Raw genomic sequence first — 22,906 nt, forward strand, 5'->3', positions numbered from 1 at the left:
TTGTCAGTATGCGGAAGAGCACAGCCCAGTGTTTCTATTTGTGCTCCTTCTTACTAAAGCAGGGAGAAACGCTGTACATGCAACTCGTAGGGATGCCGGAGCCTCTTTTTAGTATAAGTATGTCTCAGATGTTGCATGGGATACACCTGTACTAAAACTTGATTTGTTGCTCATCTGAAATTCCAATATAATGAGGCATCCTGTATTTCCAGGTGCTAAATCTGGCGACCCTAAATCCAAGATATGCAAGTAATCCTCACGATCTGGAGAGTAGCTGGGGAACAGCAGATGAGTGGCTCAAATGTCCCAAGGGTGTTCTATGAAAACTTGGGCCTCTGTTTCTTTATGTGTAGAATGAGGAGAATGGTACTTTACTGTGCAGAGCTCTCAGTGAAGTCATGAGGTACCTAACCGCCACATTTTATGCACCCAGGACATAGTAGCTGTTACTGATATATTACTGACGCACCTGTAGCCAGTGGGCAGCACGCAGTAGGTCCTCAATATGAGTCAATTCTTACCGCTCGAGGGAAGAAAGCCATTAGGTAAGAAGGAGCATCATTTATGAGCAGCTACTATATACTAAGTACTTTATAGTATTATTTTAGATACGCCATGTAATAATCCTACAAAATAGGTATATCACCATCTTTTCTTGGCTGTGGAAACTGAAGCTCAGAGAATTTAAGGAGTTTACATAATGTTCCATTACCTGTAGGAGGCAGAGCTAGGGTTCAAACCTGCTTAACCCCAAGTCCTGTGCTCTTTTCACAGTATCGTCCTGCCACCCTCACTGGATTCCAGGCAGAGATGATCCTGCTAGAACAGCAGATTATCCTGTTTGCCTCCAAACTAACCTCTTCACCTGAAGAGTTTTCATCCTCAATTATTGGGGGGATTTCTTTTTCCTATAGGAACACGGCTGTGGTCTCATGAGGAAGTCAGTAGGAAAGTGTATTTTAAATTTTTGAACTCAGTTTCCTGTCAACCTCACTAATATACCTGTTTTGCATTAAGTGACAGATCATGGTAAAATTCTAGAATAAGAAAATGCCAAATCCCTACAGGCAGCTGACAGGATGTTAGATGGTAAGTGTGGATTCTTTATGGTCTCTCTCATGTTCCATTCTGTCTTCACACACACCCCTCCCCATTTTTTTCATGGAAGTGGGAGGGTCTGTTGCTCCTTTCCCCTTTACAGGCTTGACCCCTAAACCCAGAATGTAAAATGTGGGGCAGGAAGGCATCTGTCCTGCAAAAAGAGATTGTCCAGAGGGTCACACTTAGAGGTCAGTTTTGATTTTTTTGCAACACAAGGATCCCACTAAGGGTCCCTCCAGGAAGGCGGAATCCTCCCTTTGGAGGGAACCATAATCCCACAGGAGTGAAGGGATCAGGGAAACTTGGCACAAGGCATAGAAGCCAGTGTCATTCCCAACCAGGATCGGAAGTCAAGACACAAAGCCAACCCAGGCTACACGAGGGAGACTGTCCCATCACTCATACCTCAAATGCTTCTCCCTCCACTAACCTGTTTAGTTGTCTAAAATGTCGAAATGTGGAGACATGGCCCCGGTGATGGCCAAGTGTTCTCAGCATATGCTTTCCCAGTCACGCTTGACCTTCAACTTTTCTTATCTTTTTTTTTTTTTTAAAGATTTTTATATATTCATGAGAGACACTGAGAGAGGCATAGACACAGGCAGAGGGAGAAGCCCAGTGCAGGACTCGATCCCAGGACCCTAGGACCACGCCCTGAGCCGAAGACAGACCTTCAACCACTGAACTACCCGAGTGCCCCTCAACTTTTCATACTTTGATATTAATCAAAACATCCCAGGATCGGGGGGTTGTTCCCTAATTCCACTTAGTTTGGTATTGTAATTTTGGATCACGCGGACAAAGAAGTACCTTCACCCTGGCCCCCTCATAACAGTTGAGTTCCTTGGAAACCACCCCTCTCTTCTCTCCAGCTCTTTCCTTTGCCTCTCCTTATACTGTGTCAGCAAAACCTGTCTTTACCGGGGCAATCCCAACCCTTACATCAATTATATATCCTGTTGGAAGTCCTGTCAGAGCTGGTTCTGGTCTCCCCTGTGGTGTAGCCCCGGCTGGAAGCCTGGCCCCACTCCTCGGGCCCCAGCGCCCTCCCGGGTCTGCAGGCTGCTCCCCTGAATGCCGACTTTGTGTCTGAAGGTCTGTGGAGAGCTGTTTACGTGTCTGCAGGCCCAAGGGGGCTCATTTGCACAGAGCTCTTACCTCAGCAGAGCTGGTTCCAAGCCCCAGGGGCCCCAAGAGGGAGGCCCAGCAAGGGCACAATTAGGGCGCTGTGGAGAGCCATTGTTGCCCAAGTCAGCTCGCAGCTTCCAAAAACAAGCCTCCGACTCGATACCCAGCCTTCCTGCTTGTTTATGTCAGCGGGTTGTGGAGCCTGAGATTTCCCGGTGGACTCAAGCCTTCTCTGCAGAGCTCTGTCCGTCACGTGTTTATGCGGGAGGCGGCTTCTGGGGCGCCCTCTCAGGCCGCGTCTCTGAGCTCCCGGGCAGGGCCAGATGTGAAGAGACACACACGTGGGCACCGTGAGGTCTGGGCCTCCCAGACACTCCTTTCTTTCAGCCCAGGGATTCTGCAGCTTCAGGGGCTGGCGGCCGCAGGAGGTGTGGGAAGAAAGCTGAGCTCCCCTTTGTCTGCTTGATACCCAGTTTCATTTTCAAGGGATTCCGAAGCCGTAGCGATCGGGTATGCGGTTGAATGACATGACTGTCCTTTGGCGAAGGTTGGAGGAAGGAATGATGGGGCCTGATTTTGTTCATGTGTTGCCATAACTGATCTACCTCATGTTCCCCACGTGTGACTGGGATGAAAGGGAGAGCTATCGGGCCCAGGACCTTGCCAACATTTAACGCATTGGGTATTAACGTTGGAAACGGTGGCAAGGAATGTTGACGAACACTGAATATATGATACCACGTTTCTCTTCATGAACACGTGATGGCAGCAGCTGTTGGGATGACAGGGATGAGGTGGGTGGTGGAGGAAGAGAAAGATGAGGAGGAGGAGGGGGGGAGGAGTGGCAGAGAGAGAGATACATTTCCAACATTATTTATTGCTCTTCGTTCTGTGACCTCCTCTTAGACCCCCAAAATCGCCCAGATGGCATCACCTTCCCCTTGCTACTCCATTAACTCAGATTTTACTAGCTCTCGGAAACACTGAGTTTCTGTGGACAGCGGCAGGACCTGAAGTGAGCAGAAGGCAGGCCTTTCTCAGAGCTTCTCAGTTGTCAAGGTCGCTTGGGGAGAAATTGATCATCTGCATGTGTCATTGCTTATTAGCTCACCTTGGCAATCTTTCCATACAGAAAGAAGTACCAATGAGGACTATCGTACTTTGTACCTAGGACCTACTTGAGAAAAAGCTTGGACTTTAGAGTCCTATATGAGAGTTCAAACCCCAGGCTTTTCATTTCCTAGTATTTTATACTCTTTTTTTTTTAGATTTAATTAATTTATTCATAAGAGACACAGAGAGAGAGAGGCAGAGACGCAGGCAGAGGGAGAAGCAGGCCGCCCGCAGGGAGCCTGATGTGGGACTCGATCCCACAACCCCAGGATCACTTCCTGAGCCGAAGGCAGACGCTCAACCGCTGAACCACCCAGGCGTCCCATAGTACTTTATACTCTTAAGCCTGAGTTCCACTTCCTTGAAACAGAATACCACCTACCTGACAAGACCACAAGGATTATAGAGACAGAGCCTGGTACATAGTTCTCAAAATGGGTCAGTGTCTTTGGTGGCTCACCCCCCATCCAGGATGGGGTCCAAGGCAAAATCATGATGCTCGAGGCAATTTGATGCCTAACTTTCTGCTTCTCTTTCCTTGTCCTAGACCTCAGCCAGAACCAGTGGGCACTTCCTGTCCTCAACATTTTTCAGCAGCCACAGTTTCATTTATTAAGGATTATCCTGATTCCTGGGACTTAGGATAACAAAGCTTCAGACATCAAAACAACAGTTTTTAAAGAAAGAGGGAGAAGACTGAACCACACAATTGGTTGTTTTTTCAAATGCTGCCCAATTGTTTTTTTCCACCAATAGGCTGATATTTTGGCTGACTTAACCATGTGAAATTATTCTATAACTTTTTTTTTTTACACCATCAGGATGATTTCCTTAATGTCTGCCTCAGGTTCTCTTTGCTTATATCATTCCATTACTGCTACTTGTGCCATCTCGTACCGAAACAAAACGTCTCTATTCCACCACTTGGATTTGTACCTTTCAAATATTTATAAACTATAGTCATGACTTCACATAGTCAACCCCATACATATTTAATCTTCCTTTATAAACAACAAGTCCAATTCTCCTTAAATCATTTATTTCCTCTTCTGGAATCATTCCAGAGTTGCTTTTGCCTTAAGATGGAGAGATGCCCCTAGGTGGATTATTATCAAATAGACTTTACAAAGGAGTTGTTCTGGAACCTGAGGTATGTGTGTGAAAAGCACAGATTCCCTGACCTCATCACCATTGATTCTGATTCATAGTCCCAGCAACCCACACCCGTACATGCACTATCCCCAGGTGACTGTGATGAGGGTCCCTGCAGACCACCCCTGGAGGCACAATGCCCCAACACAGTTGGTATGGTAAAGTGAATATAAGCCATTAGGTTCCTGCTTTCCAATTTGCAGTCACGCTCAAGACTATCTTCCTAATATTACATTAAGACCACCTCGATCAGAGTTTCAGTGCTCCCAGACCCTTCAGTCAAATACTCACATGGTCTTGGTTTATGACTACAGATTGCCAAGTGTGTCCATTAGAGAGATTTGGCCAGTTTCACTTCTAGAAGGCTCTCCCACTTCCCTGCTCTTCGGGTTCTGGGTTGGGATGGTGGGGGGGGGGCACAGCGAGGGTTGTAGAGGGTGGATTTCACAGCCACCTCCATATTTCTAGAAATCCTGTAGGGGTACTGTTTTCTGTTTCTGTTTTTATAAGAATATAACTCCTGTTCATATTTCTTTGTGTTAGTACAATACATTATGCTTCACAAAATACCTAACTCCCATGATTTCATCTGATCTTCACAACAGCTTGGTGTGGTAAGTGGGCTAGGCATCACTGTTTCCATTTTCTAGGGAAAATGCTCAGAGAGAATAAGTAATTTGTCTAAGCATTTATAAAAAGGAAACAGAGGACCCAGTGCTTAAAATGGCAGATTCTTTCGCCACCTCTACCTTATGATCACACTTTTCCAGACTGTTGTATTATCAAATCTATACTCTTTGAATGTTGCTGATTAGTAAATAATATGTTTGCTTCATTAAGGTATCTGTTACTCAACATAGCTGTTTGGAATGCACAGGACATATTCAAGGAGGGTATTTTTAACCTACCATTTATTCACTGCATTGATGTTGCCCACAATTATGGAATAGTCTAGGTTTTATTTTGAAAACTAAACTAAAAGGCAGTAGCAGTTTATCATGTTGCAAAGAATATACTTATTAGCCTCAAGGGTTCAGCCCACGAGGAATGCTTTGTTGGATGGACCCCACTGGCAGGAAGAGGGAAGAAAAGGGGAGGTCCCAGTTTCTGGATAAGGCCTAGGCCATAGAAACAATTTTCCCAGGCTACTATCAATGAACCATAATTAATTAAAAGTATTTATTGGACGGCACCAGCCTGACTCAGTAGAGCATGCAACTCTCGTTTTCAGGGTTGTGAGTTCAAGGCCCACAGTGGGCACGGAGCTCACACACATAGAAAAGTATTTATTGGACACTGTCTGTATCTCAAGCTCACATATTCGATGTTAAAACAATATAAAAGCAATATAAGAGAATCCAGGTGCTAATCGACTTGCAGGTCTTTGAACTTGTTATTCTTTACCATCATTGAGTCATTCATAGACTAAATATTTTATTGATCACTTACTGTGAACCACACACATAACTGGTTACTGGAGCTACCACAGTATACAAGATAGACCCATCCTTGCATCATGAAGCTACTGGCACAGTGGGGGGGGGGGTGAGTGCACATATGACATATATGCACGTATCCCCCTTACTGCATCACACAATTCAGGCAGTGTGATGCAGTAAGAGGGATGGGCAGGGTGTCATATGTGCACTCGCAAGGGGCATCCGGCCAGCCAGGACTGAGTGGCCTTTGCCAGGAAGCTGTATTTGCATCGTGGGCCCATTGTCTTACGTGGATTGAAAATGGATTTGGGGTTGCCTGCAGGGAGTGTGCTGAAGGCCTGGCCCTCATACCCCTTGGCACACTGAGGGCAGTAGGAAGCCATTGTTTTGCTCTTATACTTCAGCCTGCCTGAAACATTTTCTTCCCCTCCCCCATTAGCCAAATATTGTCCACAGGTCTCCAACCCTCACTGTACCAGGGGCATGTTAGACAGTCCGCTGCTGTGCATGGCAGCACTCCGTGCACATCCTCATCATCCTTCATCGTCCCTCACAGGTCATCTCCCCGGCAGACTGTGAGCACTTGTAGGTCAGGGCTTGGGTCACTTACCTCTGTGCTCCCTGCACAAGTAAATGCCTGCCATGTAGTAGGAGCTCAATAAATGTTATGTTGAATGCACAAATTAATGGGTACTTCTAACCCTCAATATCTAGTTTGAGGTGAGAAGCTGAACATATACAGAGGGAACCATTTGCCAACAATTAGGCACAAGTTCATATCTTAATGTATAGGACCAGACCTTCCCAAGTGTTGCTGGTGTACCTCTCACCCAAGCACACACATTCTGGAGGGGTACAGACCGCTCTCACATGCTGTGGATGGTTCATCTCTAATAAGGAAGCTGTCTGGGAATCAGCTGGAATCACTAATGGTATTACCCCACCCCGATAGAGGCTAAATTATTTAGGAGCACCTATGGGTGGAATCTATCAGAAATGTGGGTTGAGTCAGAAAATTTCCACGAAAAAAGCTGCTCAGTGGCAGGAGTAAAACCCAACAGGGTCAGGATTAGAGGGACAGGAGGGAGCCCAAGTCATACAAGTGCCAGATCAGATTCCATCTTTTTAAAAATTTCAGATAGCTTGTCCGTCACAGTGTTTTCATTGATTTTGATTTTTTTTAATGCTACATTAATGCAGCAATTGCTGTCTTTGGTATTTACCCAAAAGAGTTGAAAATTTATGTCACACAACAACCTGCATGCAGATGTTTATAGCAGCTTTATTGATAATTAGCAAAACCTAGAGGCAACCAAGATGTCCTTTTGTGGGTGAGTGGATAAATAAACCGTGGTTCATCGGACAGTGGAATGTTATTCAGCACCAAAAAGGAATGAGCCATAACTTTCCAAGTTACCTAGAGGAAACTTGAATGCATATTGGCTAAGTGAAAGGAGCCAGTCTGAAAAGGCAGCAGACTGTAGGATTCCAACTCTACGGCATCCTAGAAAAGCAAAGCTAAGGAGAAAGTAAAAAAGATCAGTGGTTTCCAGGAACTAGGGGGTGGGAGGGACAAAGAGGCAAAGCACAGAGGATTTTTAGGGCAGTGAAGAAGCTACCCCATGTGATTCTACAATGGTGGATACATGTCATCATACATTTGTCCAAACCCACAGATTGTGCAACCACAAGATTGAATCCTAATGTAAACTACAGACTGAGGGTGATAAGGATATGTCAGGGCAGGTTCGGTTGTAACGATTGTGCACCTCCCACTTTGGGCAGGGTTTTGATAGTGGGGGAGGCTGAGCATGCATGGCGAAGGGGAATATATGGGAAATCTCTTCCTTCCATTCTGTTTTACTGTGAACCTAAAACTGCTCTAAAAATAAAGCCTAATTAAAAATATTGCTGCAATAAAAATATTACATTCAGATAGCATTTGTTTTGCTTATTGAGTCTTTTTTTTATTTTATTTATTTATTTATTTTTTTGGCCTCTCCCCTTAAATTTTTCCAGCCAGATGCTTCATGAGGTCTGTCTTCTAGGACACATGTGGCAGGAGCTATTCCTTGTGCAGGAGCCTGATGTTGGCTATCACCTGAACTACGCTGCCAGTCCTAAAGCCTCCCCCCTGCTTCCCTGGCTCTCCTGCTCTTGCAGATTTGCCTCCTCTCCCCTCCAGGAGTCTGAGCATATTGCATATTGTTCTTTTAGCTCTCTCTCCCCAAACTCACTCTCTCCCCTTCACACCATCACACCTCTCCTGCCACATTCAAGCTGTGGTCTCTGCACTCTGCTCTATCCACCTCTCCCCTCCCTTCCACTTACAACCAACTTATTTTTAATAGAAGACGTTTTTAAATGCCTGTCTGCTCTGAATCTGTCATTTGGGCAGGAAAGACAAATGCCTGTCATTTGTTAAGTCAAAACATCTCCCCCACAGAAAAGTGCTCCATATCCTCTACAGATCTCTCTTCTGTTTCCTTCCCTTAGAAGTATCCTCTGGACTTCCACAGCGTGGTTGTAGAATGAGAATATGGGCTGACTGCAGTGGGGCAATCCCCATCTCTCATGGCTTCCTACCCACCATGTGCGGGGTGCACACTCCAACCCACAACCTCTGAGGATTTCCACACATCCCTGTGCTGCTCTCATACGACAGAGCACCAGAGGCACTGGCAGATAAAGTTACTTCAGTCAATCCCATAACCAATCAAGGACAGAACAAAGATTTAAACCTAAGTTTTCTGACCCTCAGTCCTGTGTCCATTCCATGACCCCATGAGCTCTTCCTTCTACCACCTCCAAACCCCCACAACCTCCCCCAGGAAATCACGTTATGGTTGGATCAGATTAGCATGGGCTAAGACTGATGTTTCTAAAAAGCAAAATTTAGGTTTAAAAAGGTCAAGAGATTCTGTAGGTCCCCGTAGACACAGGCAACCACTGAGAGAAAACTCTCTCACTTTTTCTCTGGCACATGAATTTATTCAGCAACTTCTTTGCAGCCCCTTGCAGAGCCTTTTACAAATTTCCACTCACAGCGCTGCCAAAGGATGAAATGCACCAATACGGCCTCTGTGACGGACTGCTGTGCGCTTTAAAAACACAGACACAACACCAGTGAGTATGTGTGTGTATTATGTTTCTCAGCTGAACATCCTCAGAAGCTAGGGACATGAGTTTTCTACCCCGGCATGCAGGCATTGCGGTCCTGGAGCTTGTGGGAGGGCAAAGGCCTGCAGAGAGACCATTGTTTTCCTTGCCTTTGCTGATAGCATGAGATCAGCTCAATAACGATGGCAGATCTCCAAGACCAAGCAAAAGAGCAACTGGAGGTACAGTAATGGGAAGCAGTAAACCGTAGAAGACATTTGTAATCTAACCAACAGAAGTTGTGCCTTTTCTGGGAAATTGAAGTCTTGAATGTTTGAATGCCTAATGGGTTTAGAGGCCTTGGTAAGTGTCTGGGAGTGAATGCCAAGACCAAATGAATCATTGTGGCCACAGGCCACCTCAATGCATATCTGAGATCCCCAGTGGGAATGACTGTAAAGACTCCATGATATGGCAACCCTAAAAGCAATTCAGATTAGGGAGGTAGAGCATGCCCATCCTCAGTGCTCTCTGGGGCTCACCTGTTACAACATAACCTTTTGTCAAACACTGATACGAGCGCTTCACAGAAGTCATCTCAGATTATCCACACCATGACACCAACGGAGCAGGTATCATTATACCCCTACTTTCAAGATGGAGAAGGTAAGATTCAGAGAAGTCAAGATCATTCATCTATTAAGTAGGGGGGGGGTGCAAAATCCAAACAGTTCTGTCTGACTCCATAGCACATCCTCTTAACTATCCCACTCTGTTGACATCAAGCTCTTGAGCACCAATTACAGCAGGCATCCCCAGCTAGATGTCACCTTTCATTCACTCATTCAACACTCAACAACACCTAGTGAGCATCTACACTATGCCAGGCCCTTTGCTTGGCACCAAGCCTTCCTTAGTGAGAGAGACATGAACCATGTCTTCATGGAACTTGGCATCTAATCAGTGAGTACCAGGGTTGCCTCTTAAGGCTGGGTAGTTTGGGTCCTACACAAAGGCTCCTGGCCGAGTAAAAACTAAAACTCAGCTCATATCCTACTAAGCCATGTGCCCACAGAATCGCATCCTCCAGAAGAAGCAATTTTTATAATGCTTCTTCCCAAAGCATTATATGGGCTATGTAGAAGTGCCCACCTCCCCTATACTTTTTAAGCCAATGTCACTCTGGGTGATCTTCATAAGTACCTACAGTGCCCAGGGAATGTGAGTCTGTACCAGGGCAGATTCTGCAGAGTAAGGAGGTCAACAGCAAAATCAAGAAAATGTAGCTTGGTCCATTTGACCCCAACCAATAAGGACCACACCCACTTTCAGAAATCTTGGCCAATCAATCATGATTCAAAACAAATCCTCCCTCCACCAAAAAAAAAGTACCTTGATAAGAATTTCCCAGAATTCCCAAAGATAATACTTCTATCTCAGCAGAGGGTTCAGCCCTAGCTCAGCCCTGGACCTGTAGGCCTTCTCTCCAAAAATGTCATACCCCAGGGAAGCTGAAAGGAAGGCTTCGAGGGATACTATTGCACAGAACAAGTGAGAAGAAAAGTCAAGGTGACATCAAACCCAAAGCCCAGTGTCCCTGTGAACAGAAACAGAGATTAAAGGAAAAGTTTTGGGGAAGAGGAATGAATTTTCCGTGTGTGCCAACTTTTAAGTTATAAGCATATAATGGCTTATACTTGTGAAGCCTTCGTGTATAAGGCATATTACATAATTCTTACAGAAACCCTAATATCATTCCTTTGTGATAGATGGGGAAATGGCTAACCAGAGAAAGCAAATAATTTGGCCAAGATCACATGGTCAGGAAGTGGCTTTGGTAGAAAGTGGCAAATGAGAATCCCCGTGACTCAAACACACATGGTTGACTTGCATGCTGGCTTTGAAGGGGACATCCTCAGCCCTAAGATAAAGATAAAGAAGTGAGATAAAGGGAATGTGGCTAAGAAGCAGTGAGGCAGATAGAGACAAGGGAGAGGAGAGAAGCAAAGGTAGCAGAGGGCGGGCCCTAGTAACTTTTCCTGGGTGATAAGGAGAGACAGTTACTACCACCGGCTATAAATGGAGTTGATTGGTGTCAGCATCTGCAGTAGAAAATGTTCTAGCCAGACAGGACCTTTGTGTTCTCACCCAGCCCTTCCTGGACAGCTGAGGAAACAGAAGTCCTGAGACCTCTAATGGCTTTCCACAGGGCGTCAGAATGTTCTAGAAGCAGAGCCATGGCCAACCCCAGGGTCTTCTGGCTCTCAGGCATAATAATTTCCACCACCCCTTATGGTTAAGGTTAGTATCACCAGTGACCATGGTGGTAAAAAGCATCTGTGGTCACCCACCAACCAGTCATTTAGGACATGCCACCCTGACACCCATCTCTGTGTGGCTTAAAGAAAACACTGCCCGGTCACAGGAGGCCCTTCCAGATCAGTGAGCCACAGCCACCCAACCTGCCCCCCCCCACCCAGGGTATCCTTCTTCATCAGCCCTGCCTTCAGAGGCTCCTAGGCCCTTCTGTCCCACCACCAGTTAATGTTTCACTTTGGTGAGACTTTAGGGAACAAAGAACACAGAGCTGGCCTTGAGGGGCCAAAGGTAGGCCGCCAGTGGTGCCCAATGTGGCTCATAAATAAGAACAAATGTACTTTGGATAAGAACCGGCCAGCCTCCTGCACAACAGCTGGGGCGGCTGTTCAGAGGAAAGTATGCTATTTGTACCTGCCTGGCATTTGAATTAGCCTCACCTAACACGCTGCCTTCCCCGCTGCTGTGAGTCACGCTCCTCATTCACAGGCAAGGGGTGGCCTGGGGCAAAGGGGAATTGCCTCTCTGTGCCAGCCAAGGGAACTGTGGGGCCAAGGACTGGCATTTCCAAGGACACTTCCTTCCCCGGGCTGAAAGGGCTTCAGATCAGGAGAGAGCATTCGTTAGTGATGCCAGCCTGATTCTTCTCCATCCGGTGCCTCCTCCAACCCTTCATAATTTCCCCTTCATCCAGGCTCCTGGGCAAACACTGGAGTCTAGCCTGCTGGTGGCTTAGGCTGCCCTGGAATGGTTTCCCAGGTGGGAAAGCTGATGGGAGCACCACGGGAGCACAGCTCCCAGATGGCACCATGTTGCTCACCCTGCTGCACCTGTTCCTTGGCCACAGTGCATCACAAGGTCATGCGCTGCCGACCGAAGGGCCCAGGTTGTGGGCCATTCTTCCCCATGCCCGAAACCGGCCTCCCTGGGAGATGCCACCTACCAGTCCTCCCTCCTGCTGCGCAGTTAAGCATAGTTCTGGTCTGGTCTGATTCAAGAGTATGCGGAAACTGAGTTCACTGTGGTGCAAAGTAGCCCTGGGAGCCCCGGCCCAGGCTTGGGCCCCCCTCGTCCAAGGATCCATAAGAGGGGGCTCCCAGAGACTATCTGGAGAGTTGGCTTCACCCCACAGCAGCCCTGATATTTCCCATCCATCTCAGGTCCAGGGAAAAACTCCAGCTCTGCCCCTGAAACCAAGCGGCACTTGGAGCCCATCAGACTACAAGTGTCAGGAAGGCGCTAGGTCTCCCTTCCCTACACTCTATTCTTCTCTTCTGCTCCCATAACCTTGTGGCTCCCTGGGGGGTATGATCAAGGGGGCTCTGGCCTAGTAAATACTAAGGTACATTTTGAAAGCTCATCCAGCCATGAATGGCTCAGCTCCCCAGCTGGGCCATAAGCTTCTCAAGGGTCTGGGCTATACCTATACCCTTGTGCCCTGACACCGTGGCTCACAGGTGGCACGGAAACAAGGACTTCAGATGCACTTACCACATCCCTTTGGCACTTAGACTTGGCTCCTTGTAGGCAGAGACTTCTCGTCTCTGCATTTCTGCAGGACCTAGCGCCAGCTCTGACACAGGGTAGGTACGTCATCAGTGCTGTTCATTTGACTTGTCCCATTGGAAGGAAAGTCTTTGTAAATGATTCAACGCATGACATAATGGCCATAGACAAGGCCATCTGATGCATTTGAAGCTTACACTAACAGATGTAGGGCGGCAGATGCTGTGGACACATGGACTGAGAGATAAATTCCACCTTCAAGAAACGAGTGACCTACTTTAGAAATTATACTTTTTCCTCTTCTTTGTGAGCAAAGATGAGTCATGCATGTGAAGGCATGGGATTTCAATGGTCTTCCCAGTGGAAGACATGGGCCTCCTGCTAAATCATCCCTTCCTTCCTTTGACATTTATGGGTGCCTACTGTGTGCTTATTGAGTATTCCAGGAGAACAGGCCCAAGCTGACCCTGCATGAAGGGCTTACAGTCTAGTCTGATGGGGTGAGGTTACGTCCACAACCAACTCGTTCCACCACACAGATAGGCGCTGCTTTAGAAAGATGGTCTAAGTGCCCTGGGAGTAAGAAGAGAGTAGATGAATTCCTCCCAGGATAAGGAAGGGAGGACGAAAGTCATCCAGAAGGCCATTAGAAGGAGATACAGACACAGATGGACAATAGAGTGTTCTAATCCAGAGGAGCTTAACAAAGGTTTTGAAATATAGCTGTGCTTTGAGAATGCAACTACTATGGGTGACACATGTGAGTGGGGAACAGGGCATTTTATTTCTAATAATCTCACCTAGTTTCATGGACTCTTCTTGGAAATCAATGCCCAGATTCACTTATCAATCCCAGAGTCCAGACATGGGTGAATAGGATTTTTGAGGAACAGGGTAAAATTTGCACCTGGAACCCAAAGACACCCCACAGGGGCCTGGCAAGAGGCTGGACCTGACCATGTTCCCCAGCACCGGGGACCAGCCAGGAGTGGACAGACCTTCTCCAGTTCTTTCCCTCTCATGGGACTAAGAACCTTATCATTATTAAAGCTGTAAAAATGCCAAACTTTAACCTTATTAAAGTCACACTGTTCTAGTCTTGGCAACCCTAATGGGATTTTACAGCTGGAATCCTTGAATAGCCCAAGGTCTGTCAAGGTCTGTGATGGGTGACTAATGTGATCATGATGGGAGGTGGCCTACCCACATTCCCACCCTCCCCCTACCCAGCCCCCACCAGGCTCACTGTGGCCTCCTGGAACGGTCTCCTGTTTCGTCTTTACGAATGGAAACTGAGAAATTTCCACTATCCTGGATCCCAGAGAGAATGTATGAGTGTGCCCTATAGCACTCACTGGCTGACACATTATTTTTCTCTGGATTAATGAAGCGCAGTGAAACTTTTAGCTGTTACTGTAATGATTAATACATCTAATCAATTCAGCAGGAAAGGCAAACAGGAAAGTGATACAAGGGCCAGCAGAGGAGGGGGTAGAGGAAAAGTGGGAAGGGAAGTGAGAACATAAAGAAGAGAAGGAGGGGCACCTGGGTGGCTCAGCGGTTGAGTGTCTGCCTTCGGCTCAGGATGTGATCCCAGGGTTCTGGGATCAAGTCCCACATTGGGCTCCCCGCAGGGAGCCTGCTTCTCCCTCTGCCTGTGTCTCTGCCTCTCTCTGTGTTTGCCTCTCATGAATAAATAAATACAATCTTTAAGAAACAAAACAAATAAAAGAACAAAGCAGAGAAGTGGGTAGAAACAGAAGGGAGGGACAGTGGGCAGGTGGCCATCCTTCTCCCGAAGGCTGTGCTGGATCAGATGAGCCCAAGCGCACGGAGGGGTCCTCTCCTGCCCTGCGCCACATTAGTGGAAAGTTAGATGAGTCGGTTCCTAAGGAGAGGTCTCCCAGAAGCAGTTATTAGCAGAAGGTTCTGTGTATGTTAAGGGGGTTATGGACCCTCGAGGATTGGAGGTAAGACATGGGCTTTCTCCTGAGAAAAACAGAAAGAAATTTTGCACCAAGAGTCAGGAAGTCCACCAAGTCCCTAGATCTTCATAAAAACAGAACAAAACAATCCTGTGTTCAGATGACTGTGTTTCAGCAGCAGGGACTGTGTCACCTCCATCAGCCCCTTTCTGCAAGGTGAGCCTTCCAGACACAGGTTTGGGAAGATGACAATGGCATCGGCCATGTGCAGCCTCTCTGCCGATCCTGTCTCGCCCTCTAAGAAGGCAACCATCTCTCCCACCCTCCGGCCCATGCCCACAGGGTCCCCTCGTCCACTCCAGGCCATCCAGTTGCCCCTGCAAGAAATGGTGTCCACTCTGCACACAAATGTGCTCTGAGTCTTTGAGACCAGTGCACAGATGGACCGAGGGATGATGGCCAAACCACCGATGGAAAAAAACATTTGTGACACAAATGATTCTTCCAGAGCCAAGTGTTCCGAATCTTGGTGATTATTTTTATCAGGTTGTATCATAATGATTTCATATTCCGTATAATCAAAAGCTGGCTCTGTACAAATGTCATTGCCTTTATTGAAATCATGTGTCAGTTTCAACAGGACTAGAAATTTTCTTTCCTATTTCTCGATCCACACCTGTAAACAATGTTATGGGGGGCACCTGGGTGGCTCAGTGGTTGAGCCTCTGCCTTTGGCTCAGGGCAAGATCCTGGGGTCCTGGGATCAAGTCCCACATCTGGCTCCCTGCAGGGAGCCTGCTTCTCCCTCTGCCTGTGTCTCTGCATCTCTCATCAATAAGTAAAGAAAATCTTTAAAACAAAAACAAACAAAAAATATTATGGGCCAGAGTGATTAACCGTCACAGAACCCCATGTACTATCCTGTGGACCACCACACATCGTTGTTGCCTCCCTAAAAACGGAGAGGGAAGATCAAGTTCTAGATGCCCTATAAGAGTTAAATTACCTCTGTGGTTGAAAAATGGTGCAAACCTCAACAGCAAATGCTGCTTTACATATTCACCACAGGAAAGAATTAACTAATTCACAGATTTTATTTCTGACTATATGTTTTTGACATTTTGAGATAACTATAAATTCAAAGAAAGTTGCAAAAAGTACACATATGCTAGGATCACAATAGCCAAAAGGGAGAAACAACCCAAATGTCTACTGACAAAAGACTGGATAAATGAAATGTAGTGTACACATACAATAGACTATTATGCAGCCTTAAAAAGGAAGGAAATTCTGGCACATACTATGACATGGATGAGCTGTGAAGACATTGTGCTAAGCGAAACAAGCCAGACACAAAAGAAGAAATGTTGTCCAGCTCTCTTTACGTAAGATACCTAGAATAGGCAAGTCCTAGCGACACAAAGTGGTTACACTGGCTATGCCATTGGGCATATGGGGAGTTACTGTTTACCGGACATGGTGTTTCAGTATGGAAAGATCTGGAGATTGGCACCTGGGTGGCTCAGTGGTTGAGTGTCTGCCTTTGGCTCAGGTCGTGATCCCAGAGTTCCAGAATAGAGTCCCGCATCAGGTTCCCCACAGGGAGCCCGATTCTCCCTCTGCCTGTGTCTCTGCCTCTCATTGTGTTGCTCATGAATAAATAAATAAAATCTTTAAAAAAAAAAAGGAAATATCTGGAGATGGATGGTGGTGATGGTTGACAGCCATGCGAATGTACTTAATGCCACTGAACTATATGTCACTATGCACACTACACGAAAGTAATTTGAAGTAGAAATTGCGTTATTGTATCTTACCCCCACTCCCACCAAATGTGCATACCCTTTACCTAGCCTTTCCAATGGTCACACTTGGCACGGCTATTACACACTATCCAAACCAGGAAATGCACACTGGGTGAGAGAGTCAATTCAGACTTTACCAGTTTTACAAGCGCTCGTGTGTGAGCGTGCGTGCAGGTAGTTCTGTGCAATTTTCTCTCCTACATAGCCAGCACCACCGCATTCAAGGTCCATAACAGTGTTATCCCCACAGGGCTCCTTTGTGCTATCCCTTTACAGCCACACCCGCTCTCCCTCCACCAACCCCTAACTCCTGGCGACCACAAAACTGCTCTCCATCTCCATAATTTTTCTTTTTTTTTTTTTTTTTTAAATTTTTATTTATTTATGATAGTCACACAGAGAGAGAGAGAGAGAGGCAGAGACACAGGCAATGGGAGAAGCAGGCTCCATGCACTGGGAGCCCGACGCGGGACTCGATCCCGGGTCTCCAGGATCGCACCCTGGGCCAAAGGCAGGCGCTAAACCGCTGCGCCACCCAGGGATCCCTAATTTTTCATTTCAAGAATGTTACATAGATGAAATCATATAGTATGTGACCTTTTGAGATTGTTTTCTTCGCTCAGCATAATTGCCTTGAGACCCATCCAACTTGTGGTCTGTATTTATAGTTACTTTTATCTTGGAATAGTGCTTCATGATGTGGATGCAAAGTTCTGATTATATTTTTAGCCATAATATTAACAAATTAACTACTCAATTCCTTGTCCACATTAAGACCATTAGTTAAGTGGACTTGATGCCAATGTGGCCATCCCAGGGGCTCACTAGCGTATCCCATGTATCCACTCACACAAGAGCCTTTGGGCCATAGGCTGCTTTTCCTTAAAGAAAGAGGTCTTGTAGGGCAAGCTCTCTGGCCTGTTGTCCTTCACCTGTGGGGACCCAAGTAGACAGGCAGGATGATTCAATGGGTGCCATCAGTCACCAGAACCAGCACAGTCTCCAGACTTCTCTTTTCCCACCAAAAGTGCTGAGATTGTCTGGGTGGCATCATGTGACAGGCAGCTGGGACTCCTCTAAAATGGAAGGTCAGGCCATTGTTCAAAAAACATGATGGTTCCGGGGCACCTGGTTGGCTCAGTGGTTGGGCATCTGTCTTTGGCTCAGGTTGTGATCCTGGGGTTCTGGAATTGAGTCCCACATCAGGCTCCCCTCTTCTCCCTCTGCCTATGTCTCTGCCTTTCTCTCTCTCTTTGTCTCTCATAAATACATAAATAAAATATTTTTTAAAAAATAGTTTTTAAAAAATGATGGTTCCAATTCTCAGAAAGGAGCTTATGTATTTCTACCACCCACTGCAGCCTGTGGCCATTTCCTTGACTGTCAACCTCAATATGACATAAGCTCCCAGCCCCAATGCCAAGCCCAGTTCCTGGCACCCGTTGGTACTCAAAGAAGTTTGCTGCGGATGGTGGTGGTATTGAAACAGAGGGGCCAAGTCAAGAGGGGATTACAAAGGATCTCCAAATCTGGTGAGCAGGACATCATCCCATTTAATTTAAAAAACCTGCCACCTTGGCTCTTTGACAACAGGTGGGAGTCAGGGAGAAACAATCAAACAGTCCCTTTTTCCTCCTCACTCCTGGCTCTGACTGGCCTTGCCCCTCCTCCCCTCACACCCACCGTCTGCCTCCCAGGCTCTGGGACAGAACTCCATGTTCTGAGTGGGGTGGGGCCTCTTACCTCCAAGCAAGTGGCAGGGGAGGTGAAAAATGCACGCTGGGTAGGGTGACAGTGGAGAGTTCAGGCACAGATGAGAAGGAGCAGGGCCAAAGCTGCCTAGAAAAAAAAAAAACAAGGCACAGGAAATTAGGAAGCTTTCCCTCCCTGTGTCCACACCTTCACTTCCCAGCCTTGGATTCCTTCCATGGGGAGCCTGAAGAGTTGGCATTTCTAGATAATAGCTGGAGGCAAGGAGCAATCATGCCCCACAATCCCTGAAACTACCTTGAGACCCCATTTCTTGGGACTCCTTCCAGATGCTTGGTTCCCTCCTCTGAGCAGAATAAGGAGAATATGGCTGGAAGTAACACAGACAGGACACGGCTGTAGACATGAGCTCTTTGAAAAGAGCAAAGGTTGCTTAAACCCAAGAGATTGGCCCACCTTCAGGATCCCAAAGGTGACTGGTCATAGATGGGCAAGACACACCAACTTCCAGGAGAGCCATTTCAGAGCTCAGTAAAGAGTCGGCAAGGACCTGGGAGCCGCATCTCTGTGCACACATCCCCTCCTGGGGTCCTTCGTGGAGCTTACGTTGAGTGTCAGCTGTGGCCTCTATGGAAGCGTGAAGATTCCTCTAGTCAGGAGATGGAGTGGAGGCCCTTTTCTGCTACCAATGATGACTCTCACATCTCTTCAAAGCTTTGGAGATATCCATGTCTTCATAACCAGAGTTGCTGCTCATTCTATCTAGGATTTGGTTTCCCCGGAAAACTCCATGTCACAAACTCAGCATTTCTTCAATAAACTCCAAGTTCATTGACCATTATCTGGTGGCCACAAATAGCTTAAATGCCTGGTAGTTGTTCTTTCACAGGTGAAAGACTATGACTATTAATGCAAATCACCAAGCCCCGCGAATCTCTATTGAGGACCTAGGGTTAGTGCTGGCTCCCACATGTCCAAATGTTGGCTGGAAGATGGGAATCAGTAGGCTTTTACCTGCATGACCCCTTTTTATCTAGAACAGGGCTATGCTTGCATTGATTTGTTACCAGTGGAATGTAAATATGAACCCACTGAGTATGATAGATTGTGCACGAGGAGTGTAGGTTATTCAGAAAATTAACAACATAAAGCCCATGAGAAGTCTATTCCTAAGCACCAATAACTCCTGCCTAACAGGATGACTGGAGAAGAACTGACACCTGCTACACTGAAAGTATTCTTAGATCCATACCCGCTCCCCATTTGGTGATATATGATCCCTTTCATCCTTCAGGTCAAAGCTTCAATTTGATCTTCTCACATGCTTCTATGCCCAGCCCACCTGAGCCAGAGCCCACTGCAGTCTCACCCACACAGAGGTGATGGCAGAGACTCAGAGGCAAGAGAGAGCATAGCATCTCTAGGGTCTGGTGGAAGGCCAGGGTGACCGCCACAGTGAGTTCTGGGAGCAGCAACACAGGTTAAGGTTGGAGAGATGATGAGAACCTGCCTGTCCAGAATTTAGGGGCTACAGTGTGAGTTTGCTTTTTATCCCAATGTCCAGAGCAGGGAGGAGAATTTGCAGATTGCTTCCATTGGTTTAGGCAAAGCTTTCTGCCCTGATTCAAGCCACACTACAGGTTAGTGCTTGCTGAGCCTGACTCTCCGGAGCTAAGCACTTGGCTTAGAAGGAATCATTTGAGGACTTAACAGCCACAAAAGCACACAAGCCACATCACAATGGGGCCTGAGCGACAGGAGGAGAGGGGAATACACATTTCTGCTTGGTGTTGGGGGTCAAGCTGAGGACTCCTTTGGGCAGCTTTCATCCTGCTGATGGCTGAAGAGCCTCCCATCTGCCTCACCCCTGCCTCTCCACCACCCTCACCAGCTTCCCCCCTAAGCTGCCCCACCCTGCCCAGGAACATGGAGTTCTCTGCTGCCGGACTCTGGGAGGGCCCCAGACTACCTGCAAGGTCACGCTGTGCAGGTGGCAGGTATGAGGGCAGAAAGCCAGGAGAGAGGTCAAAGATAGAAAGTGAGCAGGGCAGAAGGACTGCTCCCCAGCACCCCCTCAGATTCTGGCCCCCCACCTCTGACAAAACAGAGGGAGCAGATTTTAGGAATGAATGGAATCAAATCTTGCCTGATGGATTTGGTCAGCTCTGTGATCCCACGTGGCTTCTGCTATGCCCTTCATGCCACCATCACAGAAAGCCCCTACTGTGTGCCAGGCAGGCACTCTGATTAGGGGTATGGCAGCTTTTTGTCCTATTTGCCAGGGACTGGGGGTTCATGTCCTAGGAACTGGAAGTCCAGTGCCTAAACCAGGATGATCCCAGGCAAACCACCTGGAATGCCCTTCACCCTGGAAGGGTGTTGACCATCCAATGGAATTAGCAGTTTAGAAAATAAGCAGCAGCACCGGGTGGCTTGTGGGTGGTAGTAGCAGGTAGGAGTAAAAGGTTTCCCTCCTCAGAACTAGAAGCACATTCTTGGCACCTAGCTCTGTTCTTGAGAGGACCCAGTGCCAGTTTCCATGGTGCCACCCCAGGCCAAGCCTAAGCCCTTGGGATGGACAGGCAGGCGGTGGAGCTGGGATCACTGTCTCATGTTGGTTAGGGTTGCTTTCATTATATCAAGCTGCGGGAGCTCGTCCACTGGCTCAGTAGGCATAGGTCAGCTAAGGACAGGCTGATTAGCTTGCCCCTTTGGGCCTTTCTCTTCGTGACACCGCCTCTGGCTCAGAACAAAGGCTCCTCAATTTGCCTGGACGGGGAGAGTTGGGTGCGAGTGTGCTGCCACCTGCCGGCGGTTGGGAGCTGTTTTCAGGCGGTGCGCGGAGGCCTCAGGACAGCGGTGAGGGGTGAGCCCAGGTACTGTTGAGCACAGGCCACAGTCTGGCCCCTCAGAGGGCCCTGGGCCAGACCCCCATTGGGCAGCTCCTGGGGAACCCCTCAAAGGCACATCTGGAAGAGCACCAGAAGCTCTCCAGTGCCTGTACTCAGTCCCACCATATGTCTCTCAAATTCCCAGCTAGCAAAGGCCCTCTGCTAGGGGCCTGCAATCCCGTGGACCGCAGTGGCGTGCTGGAACAGGCTGTACCAGAGCCGATTATTAAATATTCCGGGATCTTGGGAACCCTCTTACACTGTTGGTGGGAATGTGAACTGGTGCAGCCACTCTGGAAAACTGTGTGGAGGTTCCTCAAAGAATTAAAAATAGACCTGCCCTACGACCCAGCAATTGCACTGTTAGGGATTTACCCCGAAGATTCAGATGCAATGAAACGCCGGGACACCTGCACCCCGATGTTTCTAGCAGCCATGTCCACAATAGCCAAACTGTGGAAGGAGCCTCGGTGCCCATCGAAAGATGAATGGATAAAGAAGATGTGGTTTATGTATACAATGGAATATTACTCAGCCATTAGAAACGACAAATACCCACCATTTGCTTCAACGTGGATGGAACTGGAGGGTATTATGCTGAGTGAAGTAAGTCAATCGGGGAAGGACAAACAGTGTATGTTCTCATTCATTTGGGGAATATGAATAATAGTGAAGGGGAATATAAGGGAAGGGAGAAGAAATGTGCGGGAAATATCAGAAAGGGACACAGAACATAAAGACTCCTAACTCTGGGAAATGAACTAGGGGTGGTGGAAGGGGAGGAGGGCGGGGGGTGGGGGTGAATGGGTGACGGGCACGGAGGGGGACACTTGACGGGATGAGCACTGGGTGTTATTCTGTATGTTGGTAAATTGAACACCAATAAAAATTAATAAAAAAAAATATATTCCGGGATCTTTTTACAAGCTGCAATGGCAACTTCAAGTCGATCGTGGTGGGAGCATTTTCACCATGGAAATTGGCAAATGCTACAAATTAGAGGTCTCTCCACCCCACCCGCCTCTAGTGGATTTGTCGCCACAGCATGGCAAAGCCCCTGTCAAACTTCAAACACTGTAGTCTGGGAGAGAGAGAAAGGAGACTATTTAGTAAGGACTGTCTCAGATAAACCACTAAATATGCAATCAATGTCGCTAAGAAGAGAGACATTCAGGTAAAAGGGAATTTGTGGGGGAATTCGTGGGGAACTCCCCTAGAAGAACTAATGTAGTATTATGGGCTCTGCATCAGAAACGTCTGGGTTTGAGTGACAGTTCCTGTGCTTACTAACTGGCTGGCAATGAGCTTCACCTCCTCATTCCTGGGTTCCCTGTCTGCAAGTGGGGGTAATAGTAGTAGCTACCTTGAACGGAGTTGTAAGGTGATGCATTTTTTTTTTTGAGGTGATGCACTTAAATCTTAGAATATTTCCAGGCACAAAGCAAGTGCTCAACTACTCCCAGTTATTGGTTAGAACCACAACCTTAGTAGGCAGGGAGGTGATCTTGCCATTTCCCTCCTAAAACCAATTGTACCTCTGGGTGTCCTACCCAGGGCTAGGAGGTGGGAATTGGCCCTTCTGTCCTCCCCAGCAGCTAAACTTTGACATCAGCTTCCTTTTGGCTACTCTTTTGTGCTTGTCTTCTGCAGTCAGCACCCAGAACAAAGTATCTCATAGAACACACAGAGCAATAAAGTGGCTCCCTGAACATAAAAGCATT

The sequence above is a fragment of the Nyctereutes procyonoides genome, unplaced genomic scaffold (assembly GCF_905146905.1).
Source record: "Nyctereutes procyonoides isolate TBG_1078 unplaced genomic scaffold, NYPRO_anot_genome, whole genome shotgun sequence".
NCBI classification, from domain to species: Eukaryota; Metazoa; Chordata; class Mammalia; order Carnivora; family Canidae; genus Nyctereutes; species Nyctereutes procyonoides.